The sequence below is a fragment of the Protopterus annectens genome, chromosome 2.part1, assembly GCF_019279795.1.
Source record: "Protopterus annectens isolate FY-2018-M chromosome 2.part1, PAN1.0, whole genome shotgun sequence".
In the NCBI taxonomy this organism is placed as follows: domain Eukaryota; kingdom Metazoa; phylum Chordata; order Ceratodontiformes; family Protopteridae; genus Protopterus; species Protopterus annectens.
This window is the reverse complement of record NC_056729.1, coordinates 376,203,566-376,222,171: the sequence shown is the minus strand read 5'-3', so window position 1 is coordinate 376,222,171 and position 18,606 is coordinate 376,203,566. Positions and strand designations below refer to the sequence as shown.

At 41.7% G+C, this 18,606-nt stretch overlaps 1 pseudogene; it reads right to left on the bottom strand.

The window, feature by feature from the left end:
• Window positions 1–371: 371 nt before the first annotated feature.
• Window positions 372–18,260, bottom strand: LOC122794847 (annotated as a pseudogene).
• Between the last annotated feature and the right edge of the window lie 346 nt (window positions 18,261–18,606).

Sequence of the window (18,606 nt, the reverse complement as noted above, 5' to 3'; positions counted from 1 at the left end):
AAGGCAGACAAAGACAGACTGTGGAGGTGATGATACAAATGCTGAGACAAATGGGGAGGCCCTGAAGGAGGAACACTGACAAGCAAAGGGAAGATATTTGGTGTTGGACAAGATGGAGAAGGAAGGGCACATAAGGAAAGGGAACGCCATGATGGGGGACGGGATATAGTGAGGACTGACTGACTGACAAGCTAAACATTGGCGTAACCAAACAGAACTCAGTTACCTCTGTGACCACCCTTGTGATTGTACCCTGGCACTGGTGGCCTGGTGATTGAGACCATGTGGATGTGAAGATGCACTCCAAGGGTCAAACTAAGCTGTCAAGCTGTTTCTCCACAATAGCCCTCATTAGTCCTTTTCCATATTGCTCATCTTTTCACCTTCTCACTGTCTTCAGTTTCCAGGTCTTGGAAATTTTGCAGAGAATAGAAGGAAGACCTTTCTTTGCTTTCACTATCTACTGAAGCACTTGCGATATTTGAGAAAGCCAAAGAATCCATGGAGTCTCTAACAGTAATCTTCCTCATTTGCATGGTCCATCAAGTATTCCATTGAACCTTAATACCACTGTGTATGGTGGTCATGGTTGTAAACAGAAGATTTGTGTTCTGGGTTCAAATCTTGGCTCTTTCCACTGCTAGCAGGGTCTGGATGGCTACCATATCCAGAGACCCCTCTGACCATCCTTTGACAATGGCTGGTACATACCTGAATGGTATTTCTTACTTACAAAACAAGGACTGGAACTACTGCTCTTGAATTCAGGTTTATTAAGAACCACCTTTTCAGATACTCAGGGTTCATTCTGCTTGTTATACTCACTTTGTCGCTGAAATATGCCTTGGTCTCCAAGCTTGAGAAGCAGTTGGGTCATGTAACCCTCATGCTCCATCCATTCTTCATGGTCCTCCTGGCCTTCTTGATCTGATCGTATTTTATGAGAGAGTGTACCATGTGCACTTCGAGAAAGTCCAGGGAATTTGTATTGAGAGCAGGAAATAGCAACAGCAACTGTCTGCATGGATATGCTGACCTGCTGCTGTTTCCCATGTGCCTGCTTCTTTGATACTCTCGTGATCTTGCAGACTGAAATGTAGAGTCAGAAGACCAAAACTAAGGAGTTGTGGCTGACCAAGTTTGTGGACATCTGCAAACTAGGTGTAATTATTGAATCTCAAATAATGCCAGTATACTCCAGGAAGGTCTTATGCAGACCAAAGACTGGTGTCTTTATCAGAGTCTCAAACTGAATGCAAAGAAATGCATCATCATTCCCTTTGGCAAAAACAATGTCCCTTCACCCTATTAAATCAACAGCACCCTAGGCTATGAAATCACAAGTTGACTGTGCCCTTAACTTTGACCACCATGTGTCTACTGTAGTAAGGAAGGATTTTTATTTAGCGCACTTGATTAGTAAAGGCATTGCCTTGAGAACTAATGAAGTTATAATCCCTTTATGCCCTACACTAATCAGGCCCATAATTGACCATAATGCCCCAATCAGCATGTACCGTACAAAGCACCTGCATCAATTGGAGATACCTCAGAGGTTTCTAACAAATAAGATCAAGGGATTCCATCACATGCCCTACACAAACTGACTAAACTCTCTGTCATTGTACTCTGTATTGTATAGACTTCTTAGGGGAACTTTATGCTTGGCTTACAGAGCAATCTCGGACGCAAATCTAATGAACTTGTTGCACATCCGTAAATCAAATGGGACTAGAGCTACCCATTCCAGGGACCTAAATATGGCCTGCAACATAAATGGAACAGGTCTGTCTCCCAGTGACTGCAGCATCTTTGGAACAGGCTACCAATTCATGTGAAACAAAGCACCTCTGTGACACTGTTCAAAAGGAACCTGGATGAGTAGATGGGGCACCATAAATTCTTACCAGGGATAGCACCCATAACCCTCCTGGACATGGGCAGTCATTACTAAATGCAGTCATGGGTATTGCTAGCATATCTATGGTATTTCATTGGGATGAAATGGCTAGGCTTGAAATTACCTCTGGGTCGATAGTGTAGTAAATTCATATGTCCTATGATCCTCAGAATCCAAGGCATGAATGTCTTCACCAAGACTGCACATTTTTGAGCAGCATATCTGTCCTTGCTTTAGGTGGAAGAGGCATCCCAACAAGGAGGTTTTGCACTGGGCACATGAAGAAGTCATTCTCTCTAGCATGCGTGTGCTGGCCATTGTATGTCATTTGGGCACGATCAACAACTATACATTCACCGCAGGTTTCCCAGTACTCTGCACAGAGTGATTTGAAGCATCCACATTAGTATGGATGACCATCCTTCATGATGTATTATTGTCCACTAAGAATAGTCACACATTCAAAGCAGGAAAAGTGCTTCATATGCCAAAGGCATCCCTCTGGCTGCATACACTCATCAGCAAAAATAATCTACCTACATACTGGCAGTAGCAGGCAGCATGCCTGTAAGAACAACAAAAAATACTTAACAAAAACTTGCTCTCGCTCTTGTGCCACTGATAGGTGACTTAGTAGGGCTATCAAGTGATACTCCTTGATGGGCAGTCTGTACTCCCTTTGACTCCCTGGACAAGGGGGAATCTGTGCTTACAGCCTACCTAGATTTAGACAAGGCTTTTGACACTATCCCCCACTCAGGCATCATTGATAATCTCACTCAGCTAGGTATCAACCCTTATATCATTAGATGGGTACCACATCAATAGCAACATCTTAAGTACCCACTCAGTGGCGAGAGACCTGGGCACACAGGTTGACAACAGCCTTACCTTTGATTACCATATCTCCATAGTGGTAAGAAGGGCATCCTATATTGCTCACCTCATAAGTAATGGCATTGCATCCAGAAAAAAAGAAGTTCTAACATTTCTGTACTCTTCTCTCATCAGGCCAATAACTGAGTACAAAGCCCCTTTTGATATGTACTTTTCCAAGCACCTGCAGCAATTGGAGAGACCACAAAGGTTCCTCACAAGGAAAATTGAAGATCTTCAGCATCTGTCCTATGTGGATCATCTTAAATCACTGTCACTTTATTCTCTTTCATAGAGACTACTCAGAGGTGATCTATGCCTTGCATATAAGTCAATATTTGATCCTGCTTTATTGGAAATACTGCATATCCATAAGTCAAATGGTACATGGGCTACCCGCTCTAAAGACCATAACCTGGTATGTGACATTAATAGAACCTGCTGGAGGGACAGATTTGTTACCCAGATGTTACAACACCTTTGAAACAGACTCCCACTTCATGTCAAACAGAGAACTTCATTGGCCCTCTTTGAAACACAGTCTGGACAATTGGATGGGTAACCATAAATTCACCCAGGGATTCCACCTGTGTCCCTCATGGACAGGGCAATTGGTGCTGATCATGGAAATAAGGGTATAACTTAGATAGGCTTGTAAGGGGCCTAGGGCCACTAGCCTAGTAACTTCCTATGATACTATGAAGAAGTAGCAGCAGAAGGCATACAATTAAGAAGATGATGATGATAAAAAGAAAAACAAAGCAATGTTTACTAGGATGTGTTACACCAGTTTTGCAGTACCTGCTTTGGAAGGGATAAAATCCTGTAAGCTAAACAATGGCAATGCAGAAGGGTTCTTTACTGAAATGTTGGGACTTTCAATACTGAGTCCAAAAACACTGAAAGCAAAAGAATAAAAATACAGGAGAAGAGTGAATATTGAAAATTGTTATTTTTTGTAAAGTGCAGGAAGTCTCCTTGCACCCCCAGATGTGGAGAGCAAACCCCCCCTATAACCCCTGAACTCTTAAATATACACCAACTAGGAGACTGTTATATCTCAGAGAAAAGGGAATAGTCCAAGAACTGGCAATCTCAGATTTAATATATGCAAGTTTGGATTTTTGTCATTCAGTCTCCACATTTCAAGATGTGGCTTTGCTAGTCCAGACATTTTTAATGGTCATCCCACAAAAGTGATACACAGGCCTGGGTTTTACCTGTTATACAACTATGTGGACTACAGGGTGGGTTAAAATGGGAGGAACCTTGTCAGCAGTGTATGCCAGTGGCATAGTGTATGATTGTCAAACAGTGGGAATATAATGGACACTGAAATTTAGCAGAAATAACCCAAACCAACAAATGAATAGCACAACTCTAAGGAAGTTTAGAGCCGGTAGGATACACTGGTAGAAAATGCCAGGATACATGGCAAAGGGTGGCAGCAGACATTGTATAACCCACCACAGAATATCAACATGAGTATACATGGTACACTTAAACCTGAGGTAATACTGCACCCTAATATTCATCAACTTAAGGGCATAATTACATAAGAGACTGACAGTAGGATGCCCATGGCAGGTGTAACTGACACAGTCATGGCCAGTGGAATGGGCAGTTGAACATTATGATATCTCAGACTAACAAGGACAGTGTGCATCACTTATATAATGGTTAGACAGGCACGAGGGACTGAATGATGCTAACTGGAAATGAACCAAAGCAGAGACCTAAACCCTTATTTGAAGTGTCACACTCAGGGTTGGCCCATTTTGCAATATCAGTTCACTGTCAGGAATACTTAGAAAAAAGAAGGGCAGTAGCATTGTTGCACTTCCATTGTAAGTTATATTACACATAATGCAAAGAACAGCAATAACCAGTGATGAAATTAATTAGCAGCATTGCAAGCAAGAGCAGCTAAGCAGCTGAGGCAGCATACCCATGGTCATCAAAATTACAAACAGGTTTACAATACAACCTACTTTTGTAAAAGCAATTACCAGGTGTCATACTTGTTGTATAACTCAGGCTCCCTCTCCCTAACCTCCTCTTCCCATTGGCAGAGAAGGTCAGGGTGGCTCCACTTCAGGCAACTCTACTGATGTTGACAGAGTAGGTGATGCTGTGGCATCACTCACTTTCATGGCAAAACAGTTCCAGGCATTCATTTTGTTAAGTGCCCTCATATGAGTCCCTCAGTAGGTGTTCCTGGTGGTGCATATCTAGCAGGTGAACAGAGATTTTTGTCTTCCTGTTGCACCACATGGCAGCCTTCCTAAATGCCATAGCCACTTGCCAGGTTGATATCTGATAGAAGCCAGATGACATGCATTGATGAGCAGCATGACAATGCAATATGGCCCAAAGATAATGTTATCTAGTGAGCTCACAATAGGCATGGCCACAGAGAGGGAAGAGCTGCACCCATCATACATGGAACAGCACCTCTGCCCTAATACATTCTGTATCATAATAACTCACTGCTGATCACTCAGCAGCAACCTGCAGACAGTAGGATGGACAGCACAGTAGAGTTTATAATAAGGAATGCGATCAGACAGGGCACAAGTCCATCCTTCAGTCACTCAGCAGATGTGCAGCTGACAGGTAATGATTATCGAAATAACCATCATGGTTGGTGACAAAGACAAACAGGAATGGGTTGGACTGCACACACTCTGCTTTAAGAGTTCATCTGATATGCATTGAGAAGGAGTGTGGTGGGGAAAAATGGACTTCCTAACTGATACAGGCTGCAGATATGTATGTGACACATAAGCCTGTGTTACTTGTTTGAATTCAGGTCTGCATAGTCAGATTGCTGAACACATATTACACCACAGTCTGTCGCCAGGCTGTTCCACATGCAGCAGACATGCCATGTATTGCAATCACTGGGGACATATTGGTGCAGCACTGCTACAGCTGCTGGGAGACATACGTGGGCTCTGGCACTGACTATAGTTGCATATCCCAAGTACAGTAATGTAAATGGCACAGAAGCAATGTCAACATTTTGATAATTTTTCTCTGTCAGAGGTGAATGTATTTAAGAATGATCTGCATGCACATGGAAGATACATTCTCAGCAAGGACAGAGCTGACAGTGGCTTTTGACAGTGTGTGGTAGGACCTCATTGCAGATGTCACTGTTGTGTATGGGCACAAACAGACCACCATAATATGTTGACATGCAGGGTCATCAACATGATATTGCAAGCTCGCATGAAATCCCAAAGCACTGCATGGGAGATGATGAAGACAGATGGGGTCGACTATCACAAAATCCCATCAATAACTCAAAGAGTTGCCTGTAGAACTTGCACCAGCTTTCCATTAGGTATGGAAGACCAGGATATGCTTTGCATCCCAACACAAGGTGCACCATCACTATGTCATAGTCACTCAGTTAGCTCTACATAAAGAGTGGAACGGTACCCTCATATGCACAGATGCACTGTATTATCTGTCACATAATGTAGTACTTCACCATGGTGACATTGTCTGCTCTTAGACCGGGACCACAATGAAATGAGAGTACACATTTTGCATTCAAGAGCACACTGGTTACACACTTTATAATCACAATGACATGTACAACTATTGACAGCACATATTGTAGCACATTGCATTATGGCAGCAATTCAAAAACAGTGGTGCTAAGTAGCTTTATTAGCATAACTGATGTGCTGACTAGCCATTGTTAGCATGATATTAAACATCACTGCCATTTTGTACACCACTGCTGCTACATTATAACTGTGAAATAGAAGACATTCAGTAAAGAGTTTTAGGCTTACAGCTTCACAGAGTTAAGCAAGGAGTCTGGCCTGGCAAAGTACCACAGGAAAAATAATAAACCCTGTTATGGATGTTGGTTACACTGAGGTAGGCAGCATGGTCAAGGTGTAACCATGAACCTAAGGCACTGTTGTGACACTGCACCATCTGCTTGTGGCTGTTGGGGGGATAACATTGTACAATGGAAACCTAGTAAAGTACACACAGCAGGGATTTTTGGGTGCCAGTTTTATATACTGAGGCATGGCTATGTTATGTAATTTGGGGGGCTGTGCATATCATTAAGTGCAGATGATACACAAGTGTGTGAAGTGGGGAGGCTGTGGCTAAGACTAAAATATTGAAAAGGGAGGAGCCTGTGCATAGCAGTAACTGTGGGGGATAAACAGGTGCGTAAGAATGGCATGTGTTCATAGGTATGGGAATTCCACAGCAAAACACACACACACACACACACACACACACACACACACACACACACACACACACACACATATGCAGTGGACGCGCGTGTGTGTGTGTGTGTGTGTGTGTGTGTGTGTGTGTGTGTGTGTGCCTGCGTTTGTGCACTCATACACACACACTCACTGACTGACATATTTCCTTCACAAATGTACATATACTGGCATGACCACCTGAGGGAGGCAATACCTGAAAATATTCACTACCCATTAGAAGGAAGTGCTACTTCAGGCCCTTCACAAACAAAGAATGCGCCTCCCTTCTGCAGATGTTCTAGGCATAAGCATTACTGGGACCAGATTTCATAGGGACTTGTGTGCAGCATGTGAATGCTCTGGATGGCCATGATAGGACTCTGCGACAGGTTCTACAAAAGGTTACTGATAAGATACTCCATTCAAAAGAAAATATATGGGGCATTTTGCAGGCAAGTCCGCAATAAGAAGTGGACCACCAACACATTTATCACTTTGAATGTACTTAATAACCACCTGCAATTCTATGATGAGATCTCAAAATTCAAGTATAACTGTAACGTCCAAATATACACTCACATAGATAAATGTACTAAATAGTTCCTACCAAACCAAACAAAATGCAAAGTTTTAGAGCAAATTAGTTTGATAGTCCACATACGTACATAAACCATAAAATGCAAGAAAAAAAAACTTATTATATACAGCAAAACTAAAGAACCACAGATCAAGGTCAACAGCAAAAAATTACTGAAGGTGCAGAAAAATACCATCGGAAAAGCAAAGACATTCCATATGTTTAGACTAGCATTAGTAGCTAAGAATAATTATAAATCCTTATTTACTTATATCAGGGAATTGAGAAATTACACCCACTCTTGCTTCATACTTATTTAAAGCTACTGGCTTTTTCCCCTGAGGTATGGCTCTCAGTTATGATGCAGCCCCACCCAGACCCTAGAAACTGCAAACCCATTAGCCTGAAGAGGCACATCTGCAAGGCCATGGTATGGTTTATAACTGACTTGCTAGACTACAGTATTAAAAAGCAAAAAAACTTGATTCTTAGCAGTTTGACTTTAAGGTTTGATTGCGCCTGATGAATTGAAAGTTCTTCACAACAGTTACATAAGCTATGGACAGCAGGTGTGTTGTCCATATAGAATATCTTGACCTTACTAAAGCATTTGATTACATACAACATGCTAATATAATTAACAAGCTATGGGTGTCCTGAACTGATCACTGGGTAGCTAGGTAGATAAATTGGATGAGGGACAGAAATGACACTGTTGGGTGGCAGGTCCATCCTCAGAGAGCATGAAAGTAACTAGAGGAGCCTCTCAGGGATCTGTGCTCACACCTCCACTATTTTACATATTTTTCACTTCTCTCCAAGAGATTTCTGATTAACCAAGTTTTATGATTATTGCAAACTGGGTGACATTCTCAAATCCCCTTCTGACATGCAGAAACTACAACTTGAACTTACAAGTTAATAGCTAGTACTTAGAAAATTAACTAAAACTAAATGTTTACAGGAACAATATTTTTGCATTTGGTAAACTATTCCATACATCACTTAAAAATGAAGATGTTGTAAGAGACGTTAGAACATGATGATGTAGTAGATTACAAACATCATCTCTTCTAGATCCAAAGAAGTCATTGTACAACTACATTCTGCACTGATCATGCCCTTCATAGTATACATATATTAGGCAGCTGGAGAGACCCCAGAGTTATATAATCGGATGGATATTCACATATTCTCCCCCAGTATGACTGGCCTATTGCTCATTGAAAAAGCAAGGTAAGGCCTAAGGGTGGGTCCTGGCAAGGCATAAATGACCATATGGTGCAGTTGCCTTATATTTTCCATGATTTCTGTAATGATTTATATAATAACACGTTAAGACCCCACTGAGACTGATGAGTGCTTGGTATCATTCAACAGCCAGGGTGACTGGTCCCTTATACTCAAGAGTGGCTTGTATGTAGGCGATGGGCTGGCACTAACCACCTACATGTTAGTCAGAGAAGGCCTGGGTTAGCAATGCTTATTACCATACATTATAGCCCATTTCACTGCATGTTTGAAGGAATAGATTGGCCAAGGCCCACCTGCATATCTAGCCTTCCAGGCACCTTTTCTTTACAGCTGCAAAGGCCTGCACAGCAAGCTGTGCCCAACATAGCATGTCACAATTGTATTTTAATGTGTAGTATTATACACATGGTGGTAAAAGGGCGTATGTGTGTGAGGACAATGTTGTCATATGTGTTCCTGCTTTCACAGGTACCAGTAATGGAGAGTTCAACACAACAAGTCAACATAGGATTGATATCAGCAGGGCACATGTGGCTAATAATGTAAATGTGCAAGTGGCATTGTTTGATGACACAGTAACACTGTCTGTGACACTACAGAGTGAGGAGGCCACTCTCATCCACCATTACAGTACCCATGCAGAGGTAGGGCTGAGCACAAGATGTCATCAAGGCATGATGGATGTCTTTTACCCAAGTGTCTCTTACAGGCGGTACCTGTGTCCCAGCACACACACCATCCAAAATGAACACCAGATCTGATTATTAATAGTCATCATTATGGACAGATATTGGGTGGGGCGGTGGATATCACTGTGACTCCAGAACTACCCCTGTTATAATTGCAATATTTGGCATTAACCAGTGGGAGTGCAGACCAGTGATCCAGGCACAGATGGCTACTACCCACAATGTTGCAGAGATGGTGAGTGTGTCCCATGGTTGCAGGACAACATGCACTACAAGTACAGCAACATGGAGCACTGGGACAGGGAATACACAATACTGCTGTGGTCATCAGTGGTAACAATTGTTTCCATAGATGCCTCCATGAGATACATTGCAACTGCCATCTGGTTTACCTCCACAGGCCATGCTTGCCATGGTTGTAGCACGGTCTGGATGTCAGGGTTCAGTCACACACCACAAGTCAACATAGTCAGCATAACTAATGGTCAAGCTGTGGCAGCTTTACCTCAACATTGGAAGATGTGATTCTTGATTCCCCACATCTTCCAGAGTAAGTGGCTACTGTGTTCATCTCCCATGATCTTATCCCATTTAATAGTGTTGTAGTCACTTGTCATTGTTTCTCTCCACGTGTGCAAGTGATAATGACTACGATGTATGGCCTCCCCTTAACATTAGTGGGCATGGTGATGTCTGATACACAGTTTGTCAAGTCTATGTACTAACGCACAAAGACTGGGTGTGATAACACATGCATGATTTTGTTCTGTGTTGCCTGAGTCATAGCACATAGTTGTGGTCCATATACAACATCTTTTGTAAAAACTGCAATACGTGGCACCATCCCTGCCTCAGCTGTGGTACTGCTGCTGCATGTCCCTCTCCTGACTATTCAATCTACTCTTTTTATGATGTTACAGTTGGTATGAGACACCCTGCCAAGATGTTTACCTTCTCCTCCATCTGTTTGCACAGTCCCATATTATACAGTATGGCGCACAAAACAAAAATCTATTGCAGTGCCCATCGTGACACATTAAGGCAACATAAATATAGGCAGACCACCTGCTCTTCTGTATTACATACTTCTGCCCACTTTGACATTCAAAATACTAAGTTAACGGGTATTTCCACAAGAGACAGGGATAGTGAAGTTGTACCACAACCTTTCATAATATCACCAGCAAATGTGGTAAACTCCTTGAGGAGGATAACTCCTTGGAAGACAGCTGTCCCCAAAAAAATTTCTGGAAGGACACTCAAAATCTGTATTTCTATGCTTGCTGATGTTCTGGCTGATATATCTTACCTTTCCACTGCCGAAAAAGGGAAACGCCAACTGCCTGAATGATTACCGACTGGATGCGTTGACTCCCATAGTGATGAAATGCTTCAATGGAATCATTGTAAGTCAATTCCTGTCTGATACAATGGATCCACTACAGTTTGCATACAGACCAAATAGGTTGACAATGGTTGCAGTCAGTACAACATTGCTTACACAGTTCTTACTCATCTGAAGAATAAGGACCGTTATGCTCAATTGCTGTTTATTGATTATAGTTCAGCTTTCATTACTGTGATACTAAGTGCAACAAGAAGCTGTCCATGCTGGGCGTGCCACCTACTCTTTGTAATTGGGTCCTGGATTTTGTAACAGGTAGATCACTGTCAGTTAGGCTGGGGAGCAACATCTCCAAATCAATAATATTAATAATAAACACAGGAACTCCACAGGGCTGTGTTTGGAGTCCAATGCTGTACACACTCTTCACTTATGATTGTGTTGGGCTTCCCAACACAATACTGGTTTTGTTAAATTTGTGGATGATACAACCATCATTGTTGTGATTTCCAGGGTTGATGAGTCAGTGTAGGAGGGAAGTGGAGAGCCTTGTGAAGTGGTGTCAGGATAGCAACCTCTTTCTTAATGCTATCAAAATGAAGGAAATGATTACTGATGCATGGAGGAATAGACGGCAGCATTTACCTTTATATATTGGTGAGTCTGAGGTGGAGAGAGTGGGCACATTCAAATTCCTTGACATTAACATCTCTGAAGACCTCACCTGGACTCATAATGTCACAGGCCTGACAGGAAAAAGCCGGCAGCATTTGTCTTTTCTGAGAAGGATGAGAAAGTTTGGCATGTCCAACACTATCTTCAGCAACTTCTACAGATGTACAATTGAGAGCATTCTATCCCACTCTATCATAGTATGGTTTGAGAATAGTACATCAAGGAATCATAAGGCTTTGCAGCAAGTAATAAAAACTGTAAAAAATATCATTGGAGTAACATTTCCTGCTTGTACTGTTAATAGCACAACAGGTAGTGTACTTGCTTTTGATGCAGAAGGCTGTGGGTTCTTCTTCCACAGTATGTAGATGCATTGCTGATACTGTACTGTGTTGTAAAGGGGGTGGATGCTGTAGTCCATTTTGGCCAAGATATCTAGTAGTAACTATGAACCTGTTGTCAGTTTGCCATCCATTCCCTATTGCAATATTACTAGCGTATCATTGTTTTTAATGCAACATAGGCAATTTATTCCTCAAGGGCAATAGGCACTTTATTTGTAGATGAAGCCATGAAATATAAAGTTGTTTGCTAGCAGCAGCCTCTTCATTAGTTACAGATTTCTTTAATGTGGAATTATGTAGATGGCTTTTACTAGTTCAGAGATTGTGCATATTTACTAATACTGGTGTACTGTAGAAGTTTGAGTAAACTTTTATGATGGAAATGTTATGAATTGGGCTGTTTTGTTATTATTGGTGCATGCATTTTGTTTCATTGTTTACTGGAAAAATGCTCAAAACAATAAATTTAAAATGCTCTCTAACAACTATACTGTATTGTACAGGAATATAATTTAATACAATCAGGAAGGTGTATCAAAGAGCACATGTATGTTTCATGTGTAAGGGGGCCTATGATTTGAAAACAGCCCAAAGTTAATCTTTATCTGCCACTGGCAAAATGTATTTTCTTTGAATGTGGGTTTCAATGCTGTTTCAATGAATGTGAGTTTCAAGGGCAGAGAAGTTTTAATGCTAAGTCTAGTTTCATTGTGAGACTGCATTACTTTGTTTAGCAGATATTTATTGGTGTTCATGGTGTAAAATGCAAAATAAAATTTACCAGATTGGGTTTTGATGACAATATGTGTGTCTGTGTGGTCTAGGAATCCCAGGACCTCAGGGAAATGGGCTATATCATAAAATTCCCGAGTGGTGCTGGTTTTCTCTCCTCTTTTCTCTCCTGTGCAGTCCTGAGGAACCAGATATTCTCTCCATGATGTAGCACAATGCTAAAGTAATGTTAAACAGCTGATTTCTGACTCTTGAAGCTGACACCTTCAATATTCCCTAATGTCTTTCCTTGTACGATATTCATAGGTTCATAGGAAGTTACTAGGCTAATGGCCCTAGGGTCTTTACAAGCCTATCCATGTAAAAACCCGAATACCCTTATTGACCATATTTAGAGAGTCATTGTTAGCAGAGCAATTCTGTGATCAGTATCGAATTCCCCTGTCTACGAGGGACATAGGTGCCACCCCTGAGATGAATTTATGGTCACCCATTTAGTGATTAAGGTTGTGCTTGGATAGGGTCATTGAGGAGCTCTGCCTTACATAGAGTGGTAGCTTATTCTAGAGTACAGGTAATCGCTGGGAGATACATCTGTCTCTCCAGCATGTTCTGTTAATGTCACAGGCTAGGTTGAGATCCCTGGAGTGAGTGAATTATTCTTGTCACATTTGATATGTGGATGTGTAGCAATTTTAATAGAGCAGGCTCCAAGACTGCTTTGTAGGCCAGGCACAGGTCACCTCTCAGCAGCGTGCATGATACAGAGTACAGTAAAAAGGCTTTCAGTCTTTCCAGGTATGTCATGTTTTGTAGGCTATGGATTCTCTTGGTAAGAAACCTCTGTGGTCTCTCAGGTTGTTGCAAGTGTCTGGTAAGGTACATGCAGAAAGGAGCATTGTACTAAATCAGTTGTCTAATAAGGGTCAAGTGCAGTGGAGCTATAACTTCTCTGGTCTTGGATGCAATGCCCCTGTTATTGAGATGCATAATGTAGAATGCTTTTCATACCACTACCAACACATGGTGATCAAAGTTTAGATTGCCATCAACCTGTTTCCTAAGTCTCACACCACTAAGTTTGAGCTTATAGAGGTACTATATATATCATAATTAACGGGCTAATTTTTTTTTACCAAAGGGGAATAATGAGGCATTTTTCTGCATTAGGTTTTAGTCTGTGAGTTTGGCACCAATCATTTGTCTGCATCAGCCCTTTCTGAAATATGTTGACATTGTTGGCGGACTCTGTGACTGTGCCCAGATTATAGTCATTTGCAAACTTGGTAAGCCACAGGCCATTTACCTTTGCCTGGATTTCAGAGAAATAGATTCCAAACAGTAGAGGGCCCAACACATTTCTTTGCAGTACGCCACTGGTAAGTGGTCTACTGGTGGAGGTGGACTCCCAACTTTGACAGTGCACATTTTGTCAGTGAGCGAGTTGGCTACCATCTAGTAATGTATGGGTTAATCATGGTGGGAAACTGTCTGTCCATTATAGCAGGTATACGATATAGCGACTAGTGGGGAGGGGCTAGTGACTAGTGGGGAGGGGCTAGATTTGCTAGTGAGACTAACAAGTGTGGCTATTCTGTGGAAGGGTAAGGGTGTAAGGAAGATTCTGTAGCAGGCATCAAGAGAAAATTGTTTCTAAGCATTTGCGTCTATACATGGCAGCTCTAAACCCTGTTATATGATGCTTAGCTATGCTCAAACATGGTGCTTAAATACAAGCAAAGTTCAATTGCATCTGTACATGGCAGTTCTAAACCCTGTTATGTGATGCTTAGCTACTCTCAAACATGGTGCTTAAATACAAGCAAAGTTAAACAGTTTTAACACAAACTAGCCAATGAGAGAGCCCAAAACTGTGCCTTTTTCCAACAATCCCCAAGTCAGATAGGTCCTGGGCTGCACACTTCTGCCTCAAGGGTTCAGGAGGCCCTTCTTAATGTAGAATGGGTGGTTTCAGTGCTCACTTTATGCCAAATAGCCTAGATTCAGCAGATTTGAATCTAGCCTATACTATGATGAAATACAAAAGTACTAAGATTTCAAAGTGTAGAAAAAAACAGTCACAGCAGAAACAGCAAAAAATGAAACAATTAAGCATAATACAATTCAAAAAAGTGCAATACAAGCTTAAAATATACTTATTTTTTATTGATCACAGTGGATGCCTTGGATTTATTCAGAATCACTCCAGGTCTCTGACTTAATTGCCAAACTCGGAGAAGCTCCACCAAACTGAGTGCAAAAATGCACAAATGCAGTGCTTAAATACAAGAGAAGTTAATACGTTTTAACAGAAACTAACCAAAGGGAGAGCCCAAACTGAGACTTATTCCAACAATCCCCATCTCAGGTGGGTCATGGGCTGCACACCTGCCACAATGGTGCAGGATGACCTTCGTAATGCAGGATGGCTAGTTTTAGTGCTTATTTTATGCCAAACAGCCTAGATTCAGCAGATCTGAATCTAGTCTATGCAGTGAAATACAGAAGTACTAGAATTTCAAAGTGCAGAAAAAAACAGTCACAGCTGCAACAGTAGCAAAAAAATGAAACAGCAATTAAGCAAAATAAAGTTCAAAAAAGTGCAATGCAAGTTTAACATATACGTATTTCTTGCTGATCACAGTGGATGCCTTGGATTTGGTTCAGAATCACTCCATGTGTCTGGCTGAGTCACCAAACAATGAGCAACTGCCAAACTGAGCACAAAACCGCACAAACAGGATGCTTCAACACAAGCAAAGTTAAACCATTTTAACACAAACTAGGCAATGGGAGAGCCCAAAATTGAGCCTTATTCAAATAATCCCCAACTCAGATGGGTTCTGGGTTGCACACTTATGCTACACGGGTACAGGAGGGTGTTCTTAATGTAGGATGTCTGGTTTTAGTGCTCAATTTATGCAAAACAGCCTAGCTTCAGCAGATCTGAATCTAGCCTATGCTATGAAATACAGAAGTACTAGGATTTCAAAGTGCAGAAAAAAACAGTCCAGCAGCAACAGCAGCAAAAAATGAAACAACAACTAAGCAAAATAAAGTTAAAAAAGTACAAGGCAAGCTTAAAATAAGCTTATTTTTTGCTGATCACAGTAGATGCCTTGGCTTTAGTTCAGATTCACTCCAGGTCTCTAGCTAAGTCACCAAATTCAGAGTAGGTCCACCAGGCTGAGACAAGAACATGTATTAATAACATTTCTAAATGCTGGATTCAAACCTTGTACCTTAAGGCTTTAAGGCTAAACCCTTAACCCTCCGCCAATACATCTAAGTAAGCAACTTATTACAAACTAGAGAAAATAAAATCTTGAGATTTATAAATCTTGCCAATAACAGGGTGCAGCACTCAACTATAGAAAGCCAGATAGCTTCCCATCTCTGGTAGGGCCAACAACTTGTTAAACTCTTACTTTCACAACTTCTTGGTGATAAGTATCAGCCCCCTCTAGACAACAATCTCAATGTAAACCCAGGTGTACATTATAAAATAAAGAAGGCCTGAAACTTAATAGACTTCAATACTTAACTAATGACCAATCCAAGATATTTCATTAAACTGGCCCCAGCTTGCTGGAACACTCTTCCCTTCAAAGCTACTTCAGTTTAGACATTGCCACTATTTACACACACACACAAAAAACATGTACAAGAAGAATATAGATGTACTTCTGTCAAGAATGAAGGTTAATTTATTTGAAATATGTACTGCTGAAACAGGAGTGTAGACATTTTTTCAATTTGTACTGTAAGGTCTGGTACTGCTACTCCCCATGCATCCATTCCCCCCATGATATATGCTATCCTGCCAGAATTTAGTCTGAGATTTAGTAGCGATCCACTGCAACAAGACCACATCAGTTTAGTCTGTCTACACACACACACACACACACACACACACACACACACACACACACACACACACACACACACACACACACACACACAAAACACATTGACACCACCAACACTGCACTGCACCACATCACACACCATCCACACCACACACCACTCACACCACACACCATTTGCTAACTGCTCTGGTTTTGATATAGTATAAAAGCAGCCTAAACCATTCACAATAAGCTGCCCACAATTCAGTTCAAATGGAATCCATCTGGGCTGGACTGTTGACTGCTCTGATTTAGGTGTATTTAATAACAGCCTAAACCATTCACAGGTAGCAGCCTATCATCCAGTCAACAGGGGGAGATAGTCTGAGCCATTTACTGCAACAAGGCCCTCTATCACTTCAAAGTAGTCAGTCATACAAAGGTCCATTCACACCACCACACACCAACTGTACAACAGTCCATGCACACCACCACACACCAGCCAGAAAAGGGGAAGCCAGCAGCCAGTCCCACAGAGGTCCAGTCACACCTCACACCACAGTGAATAGTGATTGCTGCTGGGAGCTGATGACTACTTTGGTTTTGATACCTTAAAAAAGCAACCTAAACCATTTTCAATAAGCAGCCCACATTTCTAGTCCAAAGGGAAGCCATTTGGGCTGGGCTGTTGGCTGCTCTCGTTTAGATGCATTTAATAGCAGCCTAAACCATTCACAGGTAGCAACCCACCATCCAGTCAACAGGGGGAAACAGCATAAGCCATTCACTGCAACAAGCCCTTCTGCCATCAAGGTAGCCAGTCACACATAGGTCTAGTCACAACACCACACACCAACCCCACAAAAGTGTACTCACCACCACATGGCTGCTAACTGCTCTGGTTTTGATACCTTAAAAAAGTAGCCTAAACCATTCGCAATAAGCAGCGCACAATCCAGTCTAAAGGGAAGCCATTTGGGCTGGGCTGATGGCTGCTCTGATTCTGATGTCATTTGGCAACTGTAGCCTAAACCATTCACACCAAGCAGGCCACAGTCCAGTCAAAAGGGACTTATCCACAGCATACTGTCAACACATGCCAATGTACAGCCAGCCATGATTATCCACCTGCCATCATCGTGATGGTCTGCTATAGCACCTTGGGAAGTCATTAAAATGGCCATCATTACATGGGTCAAAGTCTTTTAGCACATGTGTGATATCAACATTGATGTCGTTATGTATGTGCATCAAGGCCAACCCACTTAAACATGCATTAGACATAGTGTTTTGTAGCCAAGTCTTAATGTGTTGTAGAGCATTGAATGACTGCTCTGCAGAGGAAACACTCACTGGCATGGTGTCCAGAATTGTTAATGCACTGTTTATATTTGGATAAAATGCTGGGGTCAACTGCTGTAGGGTTGAAATGATTGTAGTTGGCAGCTTGTTTTGTGCAACTGCTCTCCATTTGCTCACCCATCAGCTAAACTGATTTTTGAAACTGGACAGTCTGGATATGTCAGTCTTGTGTGCTTTGTACAATTCCACCACTTTCTCATCATCTTCCAAAGCATGCAGCATGGATGGCACCAGATACTGTGCAATGAAGCGTGGGCAGCATTCTATAAGTTGGTCTTTTATTTCACCTATGACATGATCCAGGAATGGAATGAGCATGTTCCTTTGATAGTACTCCTCTGGGTCAGCAGCACCAATGTTACTTCTTTGAGTCTGCCTTCCACAGATTCTTGTAACACTTTCTTCTACCATGACTGGTTGACAGCTGTTTGAGTTCTTCATACAGCTCTGAAAAAGAATTGTCTAAACTTGATCTCATTGCTTGACGAGTTTTACTTCTTCACAAGCCTGAATCAAGCCAGTGTGTTCCTGCTGCAGGTACAGCTGAAGTGTCTTAATCATATCAAGCACAGAATCCATTGTAACCAGAGCTGCAATGAAACTGAGTCTTGTGGCAGAGTACACATATCTATCAGTATCTTTGTCACACTCAGCAATACTCTCTAAAGTGGTGACAAGGATAACATATTTATTCTTGAAGCTGTGCAGGCAATCAATATCATTCATCCACCAAGAGTTGCCAGGTGCCTGAATTGAG